At 44.2% G+C, this 4046-nt stretch overlaps 1 non-coding gene across 1 annotated transcript; it reads right to left on the bottom strand.

Annotated features, from left to right (window-relative positions):
- Positions 1 to 3229: 3229 nt before the first annotated feature.
- TRNAI-GAU lies at positions 3230 to 3303 on the bottom strand. Its single transcript has one exon. It is a non-coding gene; the product is annotated as a tRNA-Ile (tRNA).
- Between the last annotated feature and the right edge of the window lie 743 nt (positions 3304 to 4046).

The raw sequence follows: 4046 nt of genomic DNA on the forward strand, positions 1-4046 counted from the left end.
TGGGAAAGGGGGCAGCTCAGCCTGAGACTTCTCTTGGGACTTGACTGGTAAACAACACCTGGCTTCGTCTGTGGACTCAGGCCTCTTGGCCAGAAACCCCTCAATTACTTGCAGGGGCTTGACAATAGTGTTCTTGGAATGTGTCCACCCCATGACCATCACTCTCTCTGTCCTAGCTGGTGGGTCAGATTAAGCCCTTCTTTATTTCACTTCTGTCTTCTCTACTCACTCCCACCAACAAGTTCAGTCCTGTCTAGGTTCCTGGGCCAACCCTCATAGAGACGGGAGCAATGGGTTGTACCACATGAAATTGCCATTTTCCAGGGGAGGTAAACAACCACCAAATGCTGGCAATTGCATATCATTCATGCTAATATACTGAAAACCCAAGTATCATATCCAGGGTGGTTTCTTATTATTAATTGGGGTGATATTGGTACCTGGATCATAGAGTTGTTGAAAGGTGGAATTAGATAACGTTTATACAGATTCTAAGGACATTGCTCGGAACATAGTCAGTGCTCAATAAATGGAAGCCAGGGTTAAGATATGATTTCTATTATCCCATGTTCCTTATCCCATTTCCCCCCAAATGGATCCTTGCCCCAACCTCCTGCTAAAGACTTACTGTCCCACTCTCCACGACTTAAGCCTGCCTGGTACCCTGACCTAGGTGCCCGGTTCCTACCACCAACGACTGTATCTCTAGCCCTGTCTGACTCCCCTGAGCTCCTGCCTGCCTGGCCATTGCCTGAGTTAAGGCCATGCCTTCAGGATCTGGTTGCCCCAGCACAGCCAGCTTCTAGTGCAGAGTCAGTGCCCTTAGCTCCTGTGTTCCCTGAGTTATGCAGGTCTTAGGTTTGCCTCCCATTGAATCTGTAAGAAATGAGATAGTAATGTCTTTGGGGTAGTGGTAGGATTGGGGGGGGGGAGTGCTTGCTCAAGCTGGGCCTTACAAGGCAGTGCACTTTGCTGAGTCCAAAGGCCTGGTTATCAGTTCTGTAAATTTGGAAACATGGTATTTGTTCTTAAAGTCAGAATAGAGCAGGGTTTCAGGACAGATTCCTCCTAGACTGGTGCATAAGCCGGGCCAATTTGTTTATTTCCAATGAGAAACAGAGCTGCCTAAGGAATGCTTGGGTCAGCACATGGTCTCCCTATAGGAAAATCTGCCCAGGAAGTTTGGGGAAGAGTGAATCTGAGAAGAGGAGGCCAGCATCCTGATGGATGGCAAGGCCTGGTGAATGTCCCCTGCCCACAGCAGGACACCTCTCTCCAGCGGCCAGCTGGGGTGAGTGACCCGTTCGCTCACTGACTTCCTTCAGCGTGGCCAGGCGAAAACAGCCAGTTCTTCCCTTAGGTTTTTTTTTCCCCTGTTCCGAGATGACCCCTCTTTCTTGGCTAACCCCATCTGTTCCATCACACATGGCAATGCTGTTTGACAGTATTCACCAGCGATTAACTTCCTGAAATACAATTACATCTTAGTTTTACCTTCCTAAGATTATCCAACTTATATTCAATTCAATTCAAAATGACAAAATTTATTGTGTACCTACTACATGCTGGGCCTGCCTAAGATTTTCCAGGTCATACTAAATCTTGTCTCTTCAATTAGAACTTAAATTGAAAAGTTTTTATTAAGCTAGGCACTATCCTAGACCCTGGGGATACAATGATGAATAGTGTATACACAATAATCCTCATCCAGTAGTCTAGATGGGGGAATTAGGTGGGTAAACAAACAGTTACAAAACAGTGTGGAAGAGTTAAGATAACAGAAGAGAAGTACAAAGTACCATGGGAGCTCATAAGAAAGGCATCTAATCTAGATTTAAGGTTTCTGGGAGGGCTTCCTGGACAAAGTGACATGTGGTCTGGGGCCTGAAAGATCAATAGAAATAGGGGGAAAGTGTAGTATGTGTGTTTGTGTGTGCATACACATATATGTTGGTGTGTGCACGTGCTTTTATGGTATATGTGTGTGCACATGTGTTTGTGCATGCGTACATGTGTTTGTGCATGTGTGTACATGTGTTTGTGCATGTGTGCACATGTGTTTGTGCATGTGTACGTGTGTTTGTGCATGTGTACGTGTGTTTGTGCATGTGTACGTGTGTTTGTGCATGTGTGTACATGTGTTTGTGCATGTGTGCACATGTGTTTGTGCATGTGTGTACATGTGTTTGTGCATGTGTGCACATGTGTTTGTGCATGTGTGTACATGGCACAGGGTAGATTAGAGTAGAAGGATTAGCAGAGGAGAGGCAAGGAAAGTGGGCAGGGACCAGAGACTGCAAGGTTTTGTCATCTATGTTAAGGAGTTAGGACTTTGTCCTGACAGCAATGGGAAGCTATTGGGGCATTTTAAGCAGGTCATGAAGTAATCCTATTTGTGGTTTAGTAAGATCACTGTGATTATAGTGAGCTTTGGAGGATTTCTAGCATCCTCTACTAATACAATCACAGACATGTCTTGATTTCTGGTACATATGATTACATTTTCCCCATGATTTATGAAATTTCTAGTCTATCTCATCCATTATTTCCAAGTTTTTGATGAGGTGGGGAGTGTTGGGGAACACTCTTTGTTTACCCCATAAATGACATATGTCACTATGCCCTCTCTCTTCCTGCCTGGTGTTGCTAGCAGTGACACATAATGCCTCACACCTGAGACTAGTAATAAAAGAGGATGTTTCCATTAGTGTTGAAACACTTTTTTGGAGAGAGCAAAATGGCCAGAAAGAAGACTTTAAAAATAAGAATGATTAACTCTGCATTGGTTGTTTAGGTTTCTAAACGATTTCTTGTTATGGAGGAGTCCAGTGTGTGAATGACGGGACATCTCTAAATGAAAGGTCATTGATAACTTCATTGAGGGAGCAGGCTCTGGGGAAGGACGAAGAGTTGACTTATAAGCAGTGAGGGCAGAGCACTGCATTTCTTTTCCTCCCCTTACTATCAGCAGATTGAGAGGGAGTGACACTCAGCGGCTCTTGCCTGGAACTAGGGTTTTCTTTCGCAGGAGGAGCGAGAGAGACCCGAGCTGGCCTGTCATGCACCATTACCCGCCCGTCTGGACTTCCCCCTCTTGAGAAGGGTGCAAAGGAGCAAGGGGAGCTTCTTGGTGCTTACAGAGCTACTCTTCACCATGGGCCTAGCTTTAACATGTGGAGGAATGCTCTGCCTCAACTTCCCTTCCTTTTTTTTTTTTTTTTTTGGCAGCTGGCTAGTACAGGGATTGAACCCTTGGCCTTGGTGTTATCAGCACCACACTCTAACCAACTGAGCTAACCAGCCAGCCCATTTCCCTTCATGTACTACTTTGTTAGTACGTGTGTTTGTGTGCTTGCTGTATGCAGGTAACAAGGGAGTGCGGCTCCTCATGTCACTAGTTCTTGACAGCTCTGGAAAACAGGTGAACTTGTCCTGTGCGTCCTCACCTCCTTGTCTGTGTGTGTCTCCCGTGGCTACTCTTCCTTCCACCCATTGCCTTCGTGGGATTTCCTTCCTTTTTATCTTTCTTCCTTCCTTTCCTTTTCTTCCCTTTTTTCCCCTCCTTCCCTCCCTTCTGCCTGACTGCTTTCTTTCTTTCTCTCTCTTTTTCTCCCTCTTTCTTTCTTTTCTTTTTCTTTCAATTTAAACACATTCCGTAAGCATTTATAGAGAACCAAATATAAGTTATTACTATGGGGGCTACAAAAATGAGTAAGACACAGGCCTTACCATCAAAGGCAAGATATGAATAATTATTCTATAAGGCAGAATGTTTTGAGGGTCATAAGAGGGTAGGAGAAAGTAATAACATTTAATAAGCACCTACTATTGACCAGCTCCTTTTCATACATTGATTATTTAATTCTTATGAAAACCATATGAGGTAGAAATTTTCGTACCTGTTGTATTCATGAGGAAGTGATATTCACAGGAGATAAATAACTTGTTCAGTGTTACAAAGCTGGGATATGACCACAGGTCCATTTGACTCCCAAACTCATGTTTATTTTACTAGCGTTTTAAAGTATAGAGAGAATACATCCAGC

This window comes from Galeopterus variegatus, unplaced genomic scaffold, assembly GCF_000696425.1.
Source record: "Galeopterus variegatus unplaced genomic scaffold, G_variegatus-3.0.2 Scaffold173, whole genome shotgun sequence".
NCBI lineage: Eukaryota > Metazoa > Chordata > Mammalia > Dermoptera > Cynocephalidae > Galeopterus > Galeopterus variegatus.